Source organism: Phodopus roborovskii, unplaced genomic scaffold, assembly GCF_943737965.1.
Source record: "Phodopus roborovskii unplaced genomic scaffold, PHOROB, whole genome shotgun sequence".
NCBI lineage: Eukaryota > Metazoa > Chordata > Mammalia > Rodentia > Cricetidae > Phodopus > Phodopus roborovskii.
In genome coordinates this window covers 3,322,367-3,344,407 of record NW_026125540.1, presented here as the reverse complement: position 1 = coordinate 3,344,407, position 22,041 = coordinate 3,322,367, and positions in this window count along the sequence as shown.

Genomic DNA, 22,041 nt, shown 5'->3' with positions numbered 1-22,041 from the left:
TGTCTCTAGGTGAAGGGAGTAGCCCACCATGGGAAATGGGCTCCCGAAGTTCATTCTCTACATAGCTCTGGCTGTCCTTGAACTAAATTTATAATTCAGGCAGACCTCAAACACACAGAGGTTCACCTGTCTCTTCGTCCCAAGTGCTCGGATTAAAGGCTTGCACCTGATGACCACTGTGACAAAGCTTTTATTTTTATTTCAACTTTAGAAATGGGTGCAAAGATGAAGAAACAATAAGAACCACATTCTCAACCTTTAAGAAGGACATACATATACTGAACAATTAGAGTAGTAGAGGTTGAACTGTTCACAGGACAACAAATATACAATGCATTCAGCCCTTCATCAGAGAAACTTTTGTTTGTTTGTTTTTTGTTTTGTTTTGTTTTCCAGTATATGACATTACACAGATTCACAATGAGTCAAAATGAAGATAAAAGGATCCCAAGGTTGCTAACTTAAGTTAATACATTTACAACAGAATACCTACAACTAAGGCTGCTCAAGCTTAATTCTCATTTCAGCAATGACCATGAAATCTTCACCAAGGGCAGACTCCACCTTGAGGAAGCACTTCCTGTGTTCATCTGTACACAGCAATTTCTCCATTATGAAATGTCATCATGAGTGCCTCAATCTAGTTTCAGCTCACTTCCATTTTTGAGTTTCTTTTTTTGCTTTCCCTTTATCTTCAGTTAAGTACCTCAAAGTAACCCATGATATTTGGCATCATTTTATTCTGACTACCATTAATATTGATTTTTCTTGGTTTCTCTTTATGCATCACACATCTAAAAGTGTCAGTTCTTTCCTGAATGTTTTTGATTTTTCTTCTCTTCAATGCACCAGAGGAATTGCTGTCTATGGAAGCTTGGCCTGTATGAAATATATTTTGTCAGTGAGAAGACTTGAAAGTCAACATTACTCATTGATTCATAGGCTTCAGGAAAAAAAAAGTATGAAAACGGTGTTATTCATATACATCTCAGCAGAAATCTTCAGTTATCAAGTTCCCGTTGTTTAAAAAAAAAAAAAAAAAAAAAAAAAAAGAAGTGAGAATTTGAAAGCAATTTTTCTTTTCTGAGCAGGAAGCTTCAATACTAGACTTCAAGTCAGCAATCATGTTATAGAGGGTGGGCAAGCAGGCTTTCTACTTTTATTTGTTAGGCACAGGCAGAGTGTATTTAATATATTTCTTCATCAATTTAGGGTCTTTGGATATAAAATAATAGTTAACATTAAGTCACCATGTACATTAGCCCCTCATAAAGAATTATCCCATCTCTATAAACTTTGGAGACAGACCTAGACTTCTTGATAGATACAAATATATGTGATATTGCTGTAATATTAAATTTTTGGTTACCTTGAAGTCTGTTGTTTATTATAGTCATTTTCAGTATTATCTTAATTAGATCTTTTAGGTAACTTGCTGGAGATTTTATAATAGCATTTGCTACGTTACTTTGAGTTTTCAGTTACAGAGATGGTTTTGCTCATCAAACCCATAGTGCAACTACAGACAGTTTCCAAATTTTATTTTGCATGTGATTGAATGTAGAATGACCAGTTTGGTTGTTATATGTAATGAAAAGTTTCCCAGTATAAATAAAATGTCTGATTTGCATTCTTATTTAATGTCCATGCTTTTTCTATACTAGTGATTTTACTTTTATTCATGAACTTTGCCTTTGCATTCACAATTTGCTTAGGTCTCAGTCTCTTTTGGACCTTAGCATTCCTTGATAAATACTTAGGCTCATGTAACTTAGTATGGGATTGTTCATTGGCCTGATTCTTAATATTTTTGTATGTTAGGAAATGTGAGGTGGGCACACCAATGTGTGAGAGATTGATGGGGTGGGTGGTGTATATTGTGAAAACTCGCAAATTAAATTTCCCATTCTACATGTGCTGTATGAAGCACTGAAATAATTACAACAGTAACATTCAATGTCACTGAGCACAGGTGACCATAACAGATACAATAATAGTAACAGATTTAAAATTATTGGGATGACAGACACATGAATTTAGCACATTCTGTTAACCAAAAAAGTAAATAATCAAATATATAAATAAATGATGTCAATGGACTTAAGTGGCTCAAGATTGTCATGAACCTATAATTAAAAAAAATCTAGTATCTATACAGTATAGTAATGTGAAGTACAGTATAATGCAGTATGAATATATATATATATATGATATAAAAATAATGTTTCATACAATTCCATACAAATAATGTATAAAAATTCCCTTTTCTATACAGATTTCCAACATCCAGCATTTACATTTTATTCTTGGTGTAATAGTCATGCTAACATTTGTGGCCCATGTAATTGTGAATTTTGTACTACAAGTGAGTATAGATGATGACTGTTTTTCATATATGTGTTGAATGAAGCCTTCTTTGATGTGAGACTACATAGGTCTTTCACCTGTTTTTCTCTTAATCATATGATTTCTTATTGTTGAGTTGTTTGAGATTCTTGCATATTTTGGCCCTTAGCTCCTTATCAGAGATAAATAAGGCTTGAAAAATTTCTCCTAATCTGTTGATTGCCTGTTTATTCAATTTGGTGTGACCAGTATCAGATAAGACTTATAAGAAAAGCAAGGTTTAAGTAACACTAATTAATTGATTTTGCAAATATGTTAATGTGTTTGTCAAGACACTTGGTACAGGTCACAGGGGCAGTTGGAAATTACCAATAAATACGTAAAAAAAAAAAAAAAAAAAAAAAAAAAAGGATCAAGCTTAGAAGCAAACATTGTAAAGAAATTACCATTGGTTAATTTCATTCAATCCTTTAAATAATTGAATATTATGCTATTCAAAAATTGTTTTGTGTTACCAGGATTTTGTGCTAGGTAAATATGTTTTCTATAGCATATTTTTACAATTTACAAGTTTGGAAAAATGTTTTGGAATGTCATACACTGATTCACCTGTCATATATTGATGTAAGTTCCCTTAAACAAAATTCCATGGTAAAGATCGAACAAATGCTTTATTTAAAAACAAACTAAAACTAGATTATGCATTTTTAAATCCACACAAATATTTGTACTTAACATACCAGAACATTCTAAATATTGAAATGCATCTGAATAGTGGAATGCAGTAGTGTGCTTCTTGGTTGCCATAGCAACTGAATCTCAAATTGTAGCATCAAGTCTTCATTTTCTAGGGGTTTTCAAAAGACAAGAATTTATAAAATGACTACCTATATAATTTCTCTTTTCTGTATCTGATTAATCAAATGTCAATGAATTTCACATAATGAAATATAGATCAATTAACGGGATACATGATATGGGTGGTAGAAATGTAAGGTGTAGACCTGAAATGCATTCATTCACTTTTAACAACAGAGAATTGAGAAAGTTGTATATTAGCTTTTAGGACATCATTCTTCTCTTCTGTTTACAACTTGTTCTCTGGTCAATAACTGGATACAATTTCTGAAGATGAAGCAATCGTGATCATCTGTGTTTATATCTCATCATCAGCCATGCCATAAATCACTGAATAACTTGGTTTCCACTAATTTCCCACATTAATTTTTGACACTCAAATACCTCATATCTTAAAAATCCATTACTCATATGTTATCTCCTATGCGCCAATAACTATCTCTGTACTGGAACAATGGGAATGACGTGCTAGTGTGCTGCTTATTAAAAAATCCACACAAAAATGTAATGAATTTTTCAATTTTTGTGGGTTTATTTTTCACTTACAGAATTAAGTTTATGATACATAGGATTAGAAATTTTTTTCAGCATTTCTTATTGAACAAATTCTGAGCAATTACTCTACTACTTTGCAACATGACCAGATTTTCTAATGTATTTTGAGTCAGGAGGACAGACGTTTAATCTATGATACTTCTGACTCAACCACATCATCTGTGGAATTCTAATAATGGTAAAAATAGACTTAAGAAGATGCACTATGAAAATAAAGAAGACAGGTTTCCCTTGAATTGAATTATCTGTTTGTTTTGTAGGTAGAGACACATGTTCTTATGTGGAAAGGCCAGAGGTGAATGTGCATAATTTTCGAGAGAATTTCTTGCTTTAGTTCTCTATGATGATTTCTTCCCCTGATGCACAATAATGCTCTGTCTTACTTGAATGTGTACATAATCCCAATAACCTAGGTACCATGTTACAGGTTTGCAAAAAGAAAACCATAGCATAGGACTTAATATATATAACACAGATTAAGATCAAATAGCAGTTAACATAATTTTGTTTTTCATGATTATTTGCTTCAGAAATAAGATACCATAGTATATCAATATATATACAGGCAATTAGAATATAAATTTTGCACATAAAATCTGGCCTCCTCTAGAAAATGTTGTATGAATATTTCAGAAATTGCTGGGAACAGTGTGGCAGCATTGATTTCCTCTTCAGTAAGGAGCTGAAAATACAGCATGCCACAACATGCATCCATATGCTGACAGAGACTGCCTCTTCCAATTGTGAATGTGTACAGCTCAGAAATGAACCATTTGAGATTAAGCTATTGTTTCTCTTGCTTTTCTTATTTTGCTGAACTCACTATTTAAAAAAATCAAATCGATAAGCTATTCAGGCAAACTTTGCAGATAGGACATTTTATTCTTAAGTCAATTTGACATGTGGTAGATTTTTGTGTGAATCTAATCAGAGGAGAGGCCTATTTCCAAGCAGTGAGTTTCAGGCTAATATTTCTTTTGCAATTCTGCCTAGAAAATATCCTCTTAAATATGAGTCTCCTACAACAAATGGAAAAATGAAATTAGGGTCAACATACCAAATAACTGTGACTCTGTTGGTATGTGATTATGTGACTTCAGATGTGAAAATACAATGTCAAACTCATCTTGACAATATATATTAAAACTCAGATGTCTCTAATGAGGGCTAACCATATTAGCAAAACTCATGCCCTAATGCCTAGACTGGAATAAGCATTTGATAATTAGCATGCTTTGATTTCTTCCCTCTCTCCTGTATTTTCACAAAGCATTGTCTTCGGACATTGCTGCCATTTATACAGTTTTGAGGACCTTAGAGAAGGATCAGAACAAAAGGTGAGTTTCATGAAGAAATAAAATTGTTCTGAGCAAACTTGTCAGGAAGGTTACATACAGTAGCAGAATAAGTGTACTGATAGTTTATGAACATCTGCACAAACAAATAGTGATCCAAGCAAACAGCAGAGTAGGAAGGTGATTGTTTCTTCTTCAGATATTTGGCTAAAGCAGCTACCTTTGGACTTAGGTAATTTCATTATTATCCTGTGATGATTTTTATTCTGAATTAGTCATTGAACCTAAGCTACCAATAGAGGCTACGCTTTTCTTCAGTTAACATCTCTCAGATTTTAAGGTGGTTTAAATGACCCATTCTTTTAAAATTTCCTGTTGTCTTCCTATTTTTTTTAAAAACTTTCTTTTTGATCCTTTTTATGGCCTGAATAAATGTTGCTCTTGAGCCAACCATGTTTTGGGAACATTCAATCACAACTTTCAAGAAGGCGGTATACACACTAATAGAATAGAATTGTCTCAGAGCCATGTCCTTGAATGGCTACTAATTTCATTTCTCAGTTCCCTGCTCATCTGGAGAGAGTTTCAGAGAAAGACCTGCAGTGAAAATAACAGCTGCATTATTGTCTTATGCTGTGAAAGCTACTCCAGTTGGCTAAATTTTTCTGCAAATTGCATGTGCACATAGGATTAACTCCTCAAGCTATGGATTCACATGTGAAGTCCAGGAATAATGGGTTACTAATGTAGTATTTTGAGATTTATCAACAAAATTTATATTGTTACATAGAAACTCAATTTTTCATGTTAAATGTTTTGTATGTGTGTATATAAAATGTGCATGTTAATCCTTCCCCATATGTTCATGTCTGTGCAGGTGGGCATGTAAGGATTCAGGTATTATGCTGGCCTGACCCTGTCACCTGGCAGAATGCACACAGGGGGCACCCTGGTCAGCATAGGGGCAAAGGTAGGTCTCAAAGGCCTGGGCAGTCTAAGGGACCTCTGACAATGAAACCAGGATGTATCCCTTTTACATGAAAGGATTTGGGGAGCACATCCCCATGGAGGGATACTACCTTAGCCTAGAGGCAGGAGGGAGGGCATAGACCCTACTCTAAATGATTTGATAGATTTTGATGATCCCTCCTGGAAGGCATCACCCTTCATGTGGAGTGGTGAGGGGAATGGGATGGGATGGGTTCTGGGGGCATGGGAAGAAGGGAGGGAGAGGGAACTGGGATAGATATGTATATGTGTGTATATATATATATACACACATATACATATATATATATATATATGCACCAGTTTTAAAGAAAGACTTCTGCCAATGTAGGACATTTTCTGTCTTCCTCTTCTCTTCTGTTCTCTCTCTGTCTCTGTGTCTCTTTACCTATTTTCTCTTCCATCCCCTTACTTTTCTAATAAAATTCTCCTAAGCTATGAATGCCTGGTGTATTTGTCTGTCCTGCTTAACACCTGGGTCACCCTCGCCTGCCACAGAATCTGTCAAGGTTCCTAGGCTTTATTCTTAATAAGACAAGATGACAAGTATGGGAGTCATTTCTTAAGAGCTGGTGACCAATATGATTTCGTGAGATGAAATTTTTTAGGCCAAGGCAGGATTGGCAGGGAGACTCAGGAAGCTGCTAGCCTCTGTCTCCCCATCTCTGGGATTACAGGTGAATATCACCATGTCTGGATTTTAGTTTTATATAGGTGCTAGAGGTTGAATTCAGGTTTTCATATTTGATCAGAAAAAAAATATGGATTGGACTATACATCCTTCTTGTTTCTTAAATAGTTCAAGGTTTTATGATACATGTGTGAACACACACACACACACACACAAACACACACACTCATGCTATACACATGCTACCAAAGAATATATCACATTAAAGTGTCCCAACATCTGTATGTGAAATTTTCATATGTTGTTGCTTAGGTTCAAGGCCTCTGGATTCTGCAATATCATCAATACTCGCCTTCACTATAACTCATCTTGGAGATACAGCTGTTTCCCCAAGTCATGGAGATCCTTCACTATTGTTCCAAAGAACCAGTCCCTTCAAACACTCCAGTGGGTCATACATGGGTGTTGATGTTGGGTGTGCCAACTCAAAGTCTTAGATGTGTATCTGAGTGGTAGCTGAGTTGGTCACTTCAGGCCAGTAGGACCACCACTCCCAGGTTTGAAGCCAGCTCCCCGATTTCCTTGGTTGGTAATGTGTGGGGCTAGCTTTCCCAAAACTGGGTCATCAGGGTCTACTATCCCAGAGTATGAGTGGGGCCAGCTCAATATGCCCATTGTACTTCAACATATGGTTCATCACATCATTCAACATATGGTTTGCATGGGCCTTTGTGGTAACACAGGCAATATCTAGCTGCAACAGGATTACAAACCCAGACATAGCCATCAGTACCAGCTTGAGCCCAGATGTTACCCCAGTCCAGGGTGGCAGTGTAGGCTTCTCAGATCAGCATGTACCCAATAACATATAGGTACCCACACTCCAACATTGCCCCGGATGGCAGCTCAGAGCCTGGACAATCACAAGGCCTTTGGTAGGGCCACATATTTCTGTATCTTTAAAGCAATACTGTGCCTTTAGATTTTCTTTAGAAACTATATTGACAAGGTATTTTTTATCAAACACAGCCTTATTTGCTGAATGAATGAAATTTACATTGAAAGCTGCATAATGTTGTTTAGATGCATGGAACACACTGGAAAAAGTCTTTGTATTCCTGTACTAAGAAATAAAAAATTTCAGTGCCTCTAGTATGCAGAATTCTCTGCAGATTCTTCATCACAATGCCAATGATTATTTTGAATCAAGACAAGAAAGAATATAAAATTTACCATGTAACTTATAGATATCCCATGTATCAAGAAAAGATTGAAGAAGACCAAATATATAAATATCTCATTTTAAGATCTCAAAATATGCTGCAAATCAATGATAACTATAATGTTCAGCTACTGGCAAAACCCAAAATGGAACAAAAAAAATGGCATACAGACCAAAGAAATAAACTAGAAAGCTCAAAAATAAAGCAGTAGGTATCCACTCAATGGACTGCTGATAAAGATTTCATGAATTCACAATAACAAGGAATTTTCTTCTACAAATGATATTGGGAAAACTAGAATGCCCACTTCTTAAGAAAATATTTTTTTTATTTATTTTACATACCAACCCACAGTTACCCCTCTCACCTCTCCTCCTATCACCTTACCCAAACTTCCTTCTACCCCTTCCCCATCTACACCTCTACCTCCATAGGAGGTAAGGCCTCCTATGGGAGTCAAGGAAGCATGGTATATCAAGTTGAGGAAGGAGCAAGCTCCTCCCACTTGCATCAAGGTTGGGTAAGTTATTCTACCATAGGGATTAGGTTTTAAAGAGCCAGCTCATGGGTCTTGGACAAGTACTCCTTCTAGTACTAGGGGCCCCACAAAAGATCTAGCTATACAACAGTCACCTACATTCAGAGATGGTCTAGGTCTATCCTATGCCAGATCTCTAGCTGTGTGTTCAGAGTCCATGGACTCACACAATCTCAGGTCAGCTGTCTCTTTTGGTTTACCCATCATGATCTTTATTCCTCCTTGCTCACATTATCCTTCATCCCTCTCTTCAAATGGACCCCCAGTGCTTAGTTGTGGATATCTTCATCTGCTTCTATCAGTTAAGAGATGAAGGGTCTATGATGACAATTGGGGTGGTCATCAGCCTGATTACAGGAGAAGGACAGTCCTGGCACCCTCTCTACGATTGCTAGGAGTGTTAGCTGGGGTCATTCTTGTGTGTTGTAGGAGTTCCTGGCACCAGATTTATCCCTAACCCCTTATTGACTTACTCTATCATGACATCTCTTTCATTGCTCTCCACCTGTGATTTGCCCCATTCCACCATCCTGATGCCTCATGTTCTCATGTGCCTATTCTTTTCTCTCTACCACCCCCCCACACACCACACACAGTTTATCCAGGAGGGATGTCTACTTTTAAAACAATTAGACTCTACTGTTATATTGAAGAGAAAATCCAGCCAACATGAGATAATGCTGAAACAGTATACCTGTAAACGTGAAAGTACTGAGATAAAAAGAGAAAATTTCTCAGCATTGATTTGGACAATGAATTCTTAGACATGACACCTACACGTCAGTCATCCCACACAAAAGCAAGCATCTGTAATGATGTGAAAACAGGAAGTCCCAGTACAGTTCAGGGACCAATAGCTTGAAAAAGATATCCTTGCAACAGAAATTTGTCAGTAGTTTAATCACAGTTTGATCTCCAAAAGATATGAGTTACCCCTACAACTTATATATGAAAAATCAATACCTTGATGGAAAATGAGCCAAGTTATTTCTGAGAAGACATGTAAATGAAAAATAGTTAAAGATGATTAGCAACAATAATCACAAAATATAAATAAAATCCATATCCTACTATCACCTTACAATATTGCTACCAAAATTATAAGGCAACAGAGTGATAAAGGGTAAAACCTGTTGGTAAAATTGGAGAAAACTGAAGCCTTTTACATTATTAATAGAATACAATAAATGCTACAGTTACAGTAAGGAACACTAACTGGAGGCTCAACAATCTTAAAATAGAACTTTAGTGCACTGTTTTCTTTTTCAGGCTTATATCCAGAAGGCCTGAAGTCAAAATCTGAGATAGTGATCTTTGACTGCCATTTTTACTCACAAAAAGCATTGCAGGAAAATAGAAGTGTCTATTTAGAGACAAGAAATTGTATATTTTTACTCATTTGGAAAGAAGGAAGGGATAAGGAGGATACTCAGTGAGCAATGCCTTTTCTGTGCAATCATGAAGACAACTTCAGACCTCAAAAAACTACAAGGCCTGAATGGTTGAGGAAAATTGTGCTAATATGAAAATCCAAAGCTACGTCACAATAAGCATTCATGTGCACACAAGTAAATACTATTATTCTTTTGAAAAGATACTGGCTCTCCAACTGCTGCAGCAGTCCACAAGCACTTACTTCACATCTACCATTGGATTTTGTAGTATTTACACATTATCTAATCATCTTCAAAATAGGGACATCATCTCTGTTTCTTAAAGCAGGGCAACTGAGTCTCAGAGGTATGAAGGAATGTGATCAAGAATGAGAAAATCAGAATACAAGTTTCTTTAATGTGACATGAGGACCAATTTCCCTCCATTGATCAGTTAACAGCCCATCTATTCTTAGATCAACAGAATGGTTTTTTTGTTTGTTTGTTTTGTTTTTGATTTAAGCCAGCACAGTTAATTAACTTATGGTATCCCCAAATTTATTGATATAAATTACCCATTTGTTGTGTTCTTAGAATCATAGGCTAACAATTCAGTGAAAGAATATTCCTAAGTCATAGATCACTGAAGAGTTTATATTTTATGCTGGAGAATATAAATATCTCATTTATTTGTCTTGTGGATGATACTAGTTGATAATAGTTTTTGACTAACAACGATTCTCAGCTTTTTCTTGGACTCTGAACATCTTTGGATTGAGAGGTTGCTTTTCAGTGAAAGCATATTGAAAAAACAGTGATGTTTAACAAAAGCCCCAGCTTTCTAATGATTTTGCCCCACAAGTTGCAATTATTTTACAGTCTATTGATTGAAGGTGTCATAAGTATACTGTTTGAAAGAAAAGGAAATAGCACACTTTTTGAATTGTTTTTAAATTGACATTTATTTGTTTTGTGTGTACAGATGGTGGTACTGGTGTGGGGATACATGCCATGTTGTACCTGTTGGAGGTCAGAGGACAATTAATGAGAGTAGGTTCTCTTCTTAATGCCATGTGGGTTCTGTGCTTAAAATCAGGTCTGGACTGAACCTTTTAAAGGTAAGTGCCAGGATCCTGAAATGACAAAACGAACCCTACAGGAAGGTTTAAAATACACAAATAGTAATTATTTCAGGCAAATAAGTAATATGAACATATATACTTCAAAAGAAAACTTTAGTTTTCTAAAATGTATGAGGCGTTCCCAAATCTAAAAAAAAAAAAAAAGAAAAGAAAAAGAAAAAAACTGAAAGACCCTTAATATTTCAGATCAATTCTTCCCTGTAAACTTCTTATGATTATGTAAATATTCTATTTTTTTTTCTAGTCAAAAGGTGACCTTACATACAGAGGTATTGAATTTGCCCAGAATTAATGGATAGCCAACTTTTAAATTTATCTATTCATATTATAATTGTTTGTAATGCCTAGTCATTCATTGTATAGTGCTTATTTCTCAAAAGATTCAAATAATGTAGACTTTGAAATAACACATGGGGTTCATAGAAAGACTACTGTGTACATATGCTCATTCATGCAAGAATGTTTGTCATATATGTTATCTATAGGCTCCTTCCTTTATCTTCACTTTTTTTTTTTTTTCTTGAGACAGAATATCTCTTTATACCTGGGGTTCGCCATTGTAGATAGACTGGCTGACTAGCAAGCATCTCAAATCTATCTATATACTTCCCTGTGCTTGTGTAGGCACTAAGAAGTCATGCATTCTTACATGTATGTGTTTGAGATCCAAACTCGAGTACTCAGGGTTGCATAGCAAACACTTTACCCACTGATCTACCTCCCCAGCTCTACAAACACATTTATTACATTGAATATTCTCCAGAAATATGTTAAACATATATTATTTGCTTTTATTTTGTACTGCAGTTTTAAGGGAGCAAGCCCTAAGCCTAGAGACACAGGGAGGATCTAGGCCCTACCCAAAGGCCTTGCCAGATTTTGATGATCCCTCCTGATGGCCTTTGCCTTCCTGGGGAGTAGATGAGGGCTGGGGTGAAAGTGTCAGTAAGGATCATGAAAGGATGGGAAGGAGGGTGAAGAGGGATTGATCTGTAAAATAAGAAAAAAATATTAAATGAATAAATAAAAAGACTGAACCTGGGCACCTGAACATGGGTGTCAGTTGGAAGGCTTGAGTAGTTCTTGGAGGTCCTGCCTGTGGAACCAATATTTATCCCTAGTTCATGAATGGGATTTGGGATCCCATTCTCTATTGAAAGATGCTCCCTCAGCCTAGATACAGGGGGTGGGCCTAGGTCCTGACCCAAATGATATGTCAGACTTTGATGATCTCTTATGGAATGCTTCACCCTCCCTGGGGAGTGTATTGTGGGTGGGATGGGACTTTGGTGGGGATATAGGAGGATGGGATGGAGAGTGAACTGGGATTGGTCTGTAAAATAAAATTGTTTTTAATTTAAATGAAAATTAATTTTAAAAAAGAAAAAAGAGATAGCCAGTTTCTATTCACATTCTAAAATTTTAAGTAAACATTTCTTTAAAATTTAAAGATTTATAGTCACATTTTACCTCTTTCCTTTCTCATATCCCTCTCATGTTTTTCCCTTACTTCCTTTTGAAATCAGTTCCTGAATTATGTATGCATGATTGTGTGTGTGTTATATATATATATATATATATATATATATATATATATATAAAATGATATATGTATACATAATATATGTGTATGTTTAATCTTACCTTTACATCAATTGTAATTCATTAAGAATATCTGTTAAAAGGCTTCCCTGCTTAGGGAGAACTTATCATCCATCCCTAATTTACTAACAAATTCACACTGTTACAATTTCTGTAAATAGAGAAAATGGCGAATTAAAGTGAGCTAATGTGGTTCATGTTACAATTGCTGAGAATGATTACTGTAAGAGGATATACCTGTTAGGATAATTAGCAGAAATACTAACTGAAAGCAATGAGCGAACAAGGAAGTTCTTGGCCTCATTGCTGAGAATGCTGTTTGCAGACTTGTTATGGACCAGAGGAAAGAATCTGCTTCTATAGACTGCAGTGTATCTATCATCTGTGTTATTCCTCAGCTTATTCTTCCTAGGATCAAGAGGTGTATTTCCATTCCAGACACTGCTTGCAGTTAGAGAATATCCACAGCACAAGAAAATCTAGAGCTTTCTGCTTTGTACCTTTTAACGAACATATTTCCACAACCCCATAAAATGGTTCCTAGGGCTTGAATAGGGCTGACTCACATGCTTGTGTTTAAATAGTTGGAGGCAAGGGAAATTAAATTATCATGCTTGGCTTAGTCTAATCAACCTTTGTCCCGAGCGGCTGGAAAAGGATCATAATTAACATGGCCACCCAAAAATGTGAATAGAATGTAAATTTTGTTAGCAAAAAACTGGGAAGAAATCATCCCACAGGACAGAAACGGGCCTCTCAAATTTTAGCATTACCCAGAACCTGGGGATCTTCTAAAACTTAGGTTCTGGTTTTAATTATGCATGGCACACAAAAATGAAAAAGGAACAAATCACCAGCTAAATTATCTCAAATATTCATGTCATGATGATATTTCTGAATTCTTTTTATTGGAGATATTTTCATGATATGAACAACACTGATATGTATATAGGATATGGAAATGGTTGGGATTGAGGATATGGCAGGTTAGTAAAGTACTTGCTTTACAAGCATGAAGACATGAGTCTAATCTAGAACCACATATAAATGCCAGTACTGTGTGCCCAGAATTCTATCACTGTAGAAGAAGAAACAGAAGAAATATCCTGAATTTTACTAGCCAGCCAGCCTAACTACATCTACAAGGTCTAAGGAATGTCAAAGTCATTGTTTCAATATGATGCTCTTTGTTTGTTTGTGTCTTTGTTTGTTTTTTGGTTTTTACAGCTGGGTAGGATGGTTAGTGGTTTCCTCTTTTGGAAGCTGTATGGCACCTTCCAGTAAAATGAAAGCTGGTCCTCAGGGATGAGTCATTAGAGCCAGTTTCAGCCAAGGGGGCCTCTGTGCCCTGCATCTGAAGTGTATCAGCAATACCTTCCCTTCAACCTCAAGGGGACAGTCACAGGCAGTCATAACAGTTTTGATTGGTTTGTGAAATTCATAGACAATCTTGACCAACAATTCAAAAGTGGACTTCTCATGGCTGGAGGTTTTGTTACATGGTCTTTGGCTCTTGAGGGGAGATTTGTTTAGCTCACAGGAGAAAATTTCATCAAAACTATATAAATATTTATACACAGACTTACGTGTGTGTGAGTGTGTATGTGACAATAATTGATATAAAAAGAACATAAATTTAAGCAGAGCATGGAGTGTTATATGGCAGGGTTTGGAAGAAGGAAAGGGAGAAAATAAATAATATAATTACATTTTAATCTCAACAAATTAAATGAATAATTAAAAAAATAAAAGGGTGGATCACATCTTTGAAATAATTCTTGAAGATTACATTTTGCTCTGTATGTGAACATGTGTGCATGTTCATCCCCACAAAGCCTAACTTAAACATGTAACCACAAAGAGAGAGAGAGAGAGAAATAAGATTTCACTGTGTTAATTACAATAGACATCCACTCAAATAAAAGCACATTTCTAGTATATAGTACCATTTTATAACTATATGAATTGTGTTCTTAACATGCATACTGGTATATAACCTTTATTTCCCAATAAACGATGCAACAAAATGTATGAGCAATAATGTGATATATGAATAAAACTGACTTATGAACTTAGATACAAAGTATTTCCTTGCACAGCAATTATAAGTAAAGCTTGTTTTTTCTATATTTGTTCATCATGAGCATTGTAAAATTTATGTATTTTAATTAATTTGTCTTCAAACCCTCAATCAGATGACGAATTTTCCACCTTACTAAAACTTTAAAAAATGACTTGTGCCCAAATTGCTTTTATTAAGGAACTGCTTATTTTATAATTGTCTAGTGATTATAAATTATGATTCAAATATTTGCAGTCCCTCATTGAAACACTGTTTTCTGTGGATATAAACACATATCTTAGAATCTTTTAAAACTTGGCACAAGATCCATTTACTTCTATGTAGTGCCTACACTACAATCTGTTCCACTGATCAGCGAAGGCCTAGAGATTGAAATAGGAGACAAGACAATGGGTCATCATCCAACAGAAATACTGGAATGCCAAATGCTGATATTGAGGGGAAGGAATGGGCTTACATACTGACTCACAGCACAGTGGAAAACAACAGGGTCAAGAGTACAAGTTTTCAGGCTTAGCTCCTCCCTAGCAGATATGTGTTATCAAATCAGGAAGAGTACCAACAACTACTGGGAGGGGGGGCAAGATGTTCCAGACAACAGCTTCAGGCTTGCTCAAGGTGCCTTGGGGGGTCCATTCAGGGCCTTACACTTCTAAATACATTAGGCACTAGTTAACAAAATATATTTATTTTTAATTCCCACACCCCCAACCATTAGAAATCTGTTGTGTCGCTTGAAAGTCCACAGTTACTATTTCTCAATGACCAGTACTTAAGTGCAGAGTCCTTTCAAGATGAAGGTCATTCTCTGGAACCTGTCTCATTAGCCTGCTTCATCTCCCTCTGCTGGCCCTCCTTAGTACTCACAGGCCTAGGTAACCCTTTCAGCATTTACTCCATACTTTGTCAAAGTTAAGAAATTCCAAGTAGAAAATCTATGGCAAATTATTCTTCACAGGGAGAGTATTTATCATGTATGTTTGGGGCTGCTTGCTTTGTTTCTTGATCAAGTCATCCAGATTTTTAATGAGGGTATCAGGTATGATCCTCAGAAGTTGAAGTGTTGGTGTAATGAATGCAGATGTCTGTTTATACGGTGTACCAGTTCTTACTCATTTTCTTGACCAAGCATTAAAGTCCAGTTAAGAACCTAAAAGAGTCATGAGATACCAATAAGAGAAACTTCCAATTTAAAAATGTTGTTAGTTATTATCTACACACCTGAAATATTTTTGTATTCTTTCTGTGAAACACTAAAAAAAATATTGTTTGCTACCTAGTATAATTTTGTAATTGCCCCAGTGATGGAATATATAAGGAAAGACCTCTAAACATATACTTTGGCAGGTATTTGTGTGATTGTGAGTTTTGTAATGTATCTTGCAAATGCAACTTTTGAAAATTTTGGCAGCCTTTTTTTGGGCAGAGTTCTGCGTAGTAACACTGGCTTTTTCAGTACATATAGTTCCCATTTTCCAGTGTTTATTAAGCAAGAAGCATAAAGCAAAGTAATTCTTTTTCATTATCATGATCTATGCTAAATTTCTAAATGAAGACTCAACGCGGAACCCGTAGATCTTCTTATTAATGTCACATTTTATGATATTCCTTTAATAAATATTTGAAGGCAAAAAGTGAAACTGTCTTGTAATTAAGTATAAATATATTGGTGACAGTATTATTTGGCTGCTACAACAATCTAACATGTTTTCCTTTCATACTGTTCACAGTTTATTTCAAGTTTTATCCATCTTTTACAAAATGGCACTAAATGGAAAACTATGGAGATGTCGGTTGAACTGATAACTCCTAGGTCTTAACGTTACTCATTCACAAAAGAAGAATATTGGGATCCGAGGTCTGAAACAGCCAGCATTTGTGCATTTTCTTTTACTGCCCAGAGTGAGAGTTCTGTAGAGAGTTGGATTCCTTGCCAGTGTTTTCTCTGTCAGTTCTTGAAGGCATGCTGAGTATGAGACTGAGTGCAAAACTTCTTACTTCAGTATGGAAGGAACTCACAGATCATTCCATTTCCTTTCTTCTCTTTCTGCGATTCAGAAATAGAGAACATCAAAGTTCTTGAGATCGATAAGATATAAGAACATGGGTATTTTAGTCACATAGAGAAAGGCACACATTGGACAGGAACACTTGCATTGAGCTATTTCATAATTAAGATAACCTAGAGTCATTCAGCTTATGATGTCATGTCCAGCAATGATAGTTAAATTATTTTGCATGACTGAGAAATTCCTATGTCCCAGTGACATCATAGCTGTCATAAAATGACCATGAATCATTTGTGTGGTTTTGGTGGGTCCGGGATAAAACACAGGCTGTACCACCTCATTTATTAAGTACACAATTGATACTTCTTAATGATAACACTTTACCTTGTAGATATGGTTAGAGACTTTCTGTAAAGGATTCTAACAGCATCAGAAATAAGCCCCACAACCAAGGAATGGAATTCAATGGAAGTGGAACACTAGAATGAAGAGAGTTAACAGAGTATCCCAGCCAGAAGATACTATCACTGAATGTCACAGAGGTATTTGCTCATCCAGGTTTTATTGCCATACCATCCACAATGGCTAAGCAACTGACCAAGTCTAGAGGTCATCCAACACACAAGTAGGTAAGGAACATATTTTATATATGCATAATGGATATTTTTAGTTCAATAAATGAAATGAGGATATTTACAGGAAAATATATGCAAATGGAAATTACTATTGTGTGAGACAAGCCAGAATCATAAACAAATAACTCGATTTTCTCTCATACATAGTACCTGAATTTTTAACTTGCATATTTGTGGGTAATAGTCATAAAATTAAAAAGTGGATTATTAAAGTGACCAAAAGAACTTCCACATTATTTTTTAAGTTTCTAGTTTTTAGTTCTAATTCTAGTACTCAAGAGATAAAGACAGTCTCTAACATATAGTGACACTCTATTTCAATTCTTTTAAATTTATCCTCTTCAAATTTCATACTTATGAAATATTCCTTGATCATTACTGCACCCTATAACCACTGTAAATTTCCTTACAACCCAGACATTGTTCTCAACTTCTTTGTTCTCTCTCTCTCTTTCTCTCTGTCTCTTTCTCTTTCCACCCTTCCTCCATTTTTCCTTCCTCCTACCCTTCCTTCCTTTCTTTCATTAAAAAAAAACTATAATTCTCTCAGGTCAGTTAGTGTTTCCTATATATGTATGGGTTTGGGTTCATCTAGTGGGACACTGGCAAACTGCCAGTGACCACACCCTCAAAGAAAAGTGACTTTCCATCTCCTATCAGCCATGAGCTGCTAACATCTCCTTAGCTAGAGATGTAGTATGTAGGGCTTCTGCAATATGTGCTGTTGCTGAACACTAATTTTAAAGAATTGTGATCTGATGAGGATGTTATTCCAATTTTTTGTATCTGTTGAGGTATTGCCAAGTATGTGGTGGATTTTAGAGAAGGTTCCATGTGGTGCTGAGAAGAAGGTATATTCATTTGTGTTTGGATAGAATGTTTTATAGATGTCTGTTAAGCCCAATTGGATGATAACTTCTGTTACTTCCTTTGTTTCTTTTTAAGTTTCTGCCTGGTTGTCCCATCCACTGGTGAGAGTGGGGTATTGAAGTCTCCCACTACAAATGTGTGAGGTTTAATATGTACTTTGAGTTTTAGTAATCTTTCTTGTATTAATGTGGGTGCCTTTGTATTTGGTGCATAGATGTCAGAACTGAGACTTCACTTGATGGATTTTTCCTGTGATGAATAGGAAATGACCTTTATCTCTTTTGATTAATTTTAGTTTGAAGTCTAGTATGTTAGATAATAGGATAGCTACACCAGCTTCCTTCCTAGGGCCATTTTATTGGTAAATATTTTTCCAACTCTTTACTCTGAGGTAATGGTTGTTGTTGAGGTTGAGCTGTGTTTCATGTATGCAGAAGAAGGATGGATTCTGTCTTCCTATTCATTCTGTTAGCCTGATATTAAGGGATATTTATGACCATAGATTGTTGATTCTTTGTTTTTGGTGGTAGTTTTGTGTGAGAATTTTTTCCCTTTACCTGGCTTTTGGTAAAGTGGGATTATCTATTGCCTATGTTTTTGTGAGTGTAGTTAACTTCTTTGGGTTGGAGTTTTCTCTCCAGATCTTTCTGTAGTGCTTTATTTGTGGATATGTATTGTATAAATCTAGTTTTTCATGGAATATCTTGTTTTCTCCATCTATAGTGATTGATATTTTTACTTGGTATAATAGTGTGGGCTGGCATTTGTAGTCTCTTACTGTTTGTTGAACATCTATCCAGGATCTTCTGGCTTTCAAAGTTTCCATGGAGAATTCAGGTTTAATTCTGATAGGTCTGCCCTTATATATAACTTGACCATTTTTCTTTGCTACTCTTAATATTCTTTCTTTATCGTGTATGTTTGGTGTTTTGATTATTATGTAGCAAAGGACATTTATTTATCTAGTCTAATTGGTGTTCTTGGTTTCGGTAAGCTTCTTGTACTTTTATAGGCAAGTCCTTCTCAGGGTTGGAAAAGGTTTCTTCTATGATTTTTTTGAATATGTTTTCTGCACATTTGAGCTGGGCTTAATCAACTTCTTCTGTATCTATTATACTTAGGTTTGGTCTATTCACAGTGTCCCACATTTTCTGGATATTTTTGTGTTAAGGATTTAAGTTTTCTTTGGTTGTTTAATCTATTTCTAGTTTATCTTCAGTGCCTGAGATTCTCTCTTCCATCTCTTGTATTGTGTTGGTTATGCTAGCATCTGTAGTTCCTGATCATTTGCTCAGCATTTCTATTTCCAGCAGTCCCTCAGTTTGTGATTTCTTTATTGTCTCTATTTCAGTTTTCAGGTCTTGAACTGTTTGAATTATTCCCTTCATCTGTTTGATTGTTTTTTCTTGGCTTTCCTTGGTTTCCTTAAGGGATTTGCTGATTTTTCACATTTTTGTTTATTTTTTCCTTCAATTTATTTAAGAGATTTTTCTCATTTCCTCTACAAGGGTCACTATCATCTTCATAAAGTTGTTTTAATGTCCTGCTCTTCTGCTTCATCTGTGTTGGTATGTTCGGGTCTTGGTGGTATACAGCCCCTAGATTCTGGTGGTGTCATATTGGTCTTTCTATTGTTGAATGTGCTCTTGCACTGTCCTCTTCCTATGCATTCTTCCAGTTGGGTGAAGGTGGGGGTCTCTCTCTCTCCCTCTCTTTTTCTACTCTACTCTCCTGATGTGTATAGTTGGGTCAGGACTTCGAAGTCAGTAAATCTGGGTGGTCTGAACTTTCCTGGAGTTTTCATGCAGAGGGTGTAAGGGGGCCAAACTCAAGCAGAGGAAGTTGGGGGTGAAAGATTGAGATGGGGGCAGGTGGCTCTGGATGGTCTAGCATGCCAGGGCAGGTCCACTCAAGCAGTTTGTTGAGTACTTCAAGACTCAGAGCCAGACTGAGATTGGGTCCCTGTGCCAGGGCAGTTATGCTATGTTCAGAGTCAACCCAGAAGGTTTTAAGCAGAGCGTGGTGGGAGTTGGAACTGAACTGCTCAAACACTCATCTAAAGCAGGAGATGTAGGGGGTCTAAGACTAAGATGGGGGCAGACTCTTGATAGTTCAGCATGCCAGGATGGGTCTACTCATACAAAGGGCATATGGGGGGGGTCAAGACACAAAGCACACCCAGGAATTTCCCAGGAAAAGATGGGGTGGGGGCTGGAATTGAGCTGGTCCTAGAATCACTTCAAACAGAGGGCCTAGCTAGGTAAAGATTTCTTGTTTTACTGTACACTGTATTATATCTTTCTTTAAATAAATAGGGTTGGGCCAGACAGTATTAATTTAAAAATAGAATATTCTGTTTAATTTCAGGTTAATGTATAAACAGCAAATAGCATGGCTAGTGTTTAAAAATAAATATATTGAGCATCAGCTATTCACCTTCACATAAAATTAGTAGAAGGATAGAATAGTAAGTAAATATCTCCGTAGAAACAGCTTTCAGCCACTTGTCCCCAAGGATATTTAAAGAATATATAACTGTGTAGTAGAGTATGTAATTTGACAAAAAGACACAAAATATACCAATCACCCAACAGAATAACAAAGAGAAATAGTACCCAGACAAGTGAGTATGTTACATACATGTATTTATCTTTTATTAATGTTTATGTTTGTTGCAAAAATGCCTTTTGAAACCAAGAGATTTCCAACATCTGAATTACTGGAATCCTCCTTTCAAGTCCCTTCCATGTAAGCATGGAAAGGACATACAAATAATAATTAATATTGTTGGATTTGTCATGAGGAAGGATGCTGTTCACATGAAGCATTTCATTGTATCTGTCCAAGTCAATCTACTAGAGAAGTCCATACACAAGAAATAGTCAAGTGGCAATTACTACAACACCAAAATGTTAGCCTTCTGTTTTTGTTTTGTTTCTTTTGTTTGTTTGTTTTGCTTTCTAGTTGAGACAAAACCAAATTTCATAGATCACTAAATTAATTTCAATATCAACATAAATATATTCATTTAATATATGAATGCCCTCATTTTAACAGTATTTAATAATGAAATGAAAGTCAAGATACTACAAAAATAGGTGGAAATATCTGTTTCCACTCTCCCACTCTGATCTAAAGAAAGTATGTAACATTATCATAGATATATTTATTTTTTCACAAAGTATGTGTAAAGATTAAGGGAGCTGAAACATAACTATGTAAGATACAGCTACTCATTCTTAAGGGCCAGGACTACTCTACAAGGTATAACTCAATACTTAATTCACCATCTCAACAGATGAGTAAGTACATTGTGCTCACCTGGGCTTATAGCTGACATGCCCAGTCATCATCTCTGCTGGTATGTATTGGAATATACCATGTTATTCTTGTGAGCCAGAGAAGTATTGTATGTAGGTCAGATACCTCTCTTAGCTTCAAACATAAGTGATGATAAAACTAAGAAAGAATTATTCTGAAATAGAACTACAACTTTCTTAAAATGATGAAATGATCAATTGTCTAACTCTCAAGAGAAGCAAAATCTTATCTCTGAAGTGTTCAGTTTCAAGTCCTTCCAGTGACTTTTTTATACATGATCACCATAACATGTTATTTCCTTAATGAACTCTTTGATAATCCCAGATGGAAGCCATCCAAGATAAATGGAAATTTAGGATTGATTTTCCCATTTACAAAAGAAACTTCCATTTTTAATAGCAAACACATGAGCTGTTTTACTGAAACCCAATTTTAATCTATGGTGGTCTGATAGAATACAGGAGGCTATCTCAGTTTCCTCATATCTGATGAGATTTGCTTTGTGACCAAGTATTTGGTTAATTTTTGAGGTTCCAGGAGGTGCTGAGATGA